We start from the raw sequence: 226 nt of genomic DNA, 5'->3' as shown, positions 1-226 counted from the left end.
TGTTAGAAGTCTTTGGTAAACGATTACGCAGGAATAACTTTAAAAACTTTATAACCTTTTAATCTACGAAGCAAAGTGTATTGTCTTTTATTACAGATGCATTATTGAACAGGCTGCATGGATGTGCAATGATCCTGGACAATCCTTTGGGGAGAAGAAATGGAAGGCATCTCTGAAGAAACATGTTGGTGACTTGTAGGATGTCTGAGGCGTCGTAGGATGTTCA

Source organism: Penaeus monodon, chromosome 23 (assembly GCF_015228065.2).
Source record: "Penaeus monodon isolate SGIC_2016 chromosome 23, NSTDA_Pmon_1, whole genome shotgun sequence".
Lineage (NCBI taxonomy): Eukaryota > Metazoa > Arthropoda > Malacostraca > Decapoda > Penaeidae > Penaeus > Penaeus monodon.
This window is presented reverse-complemented; position numbering follows the sequence as displayed.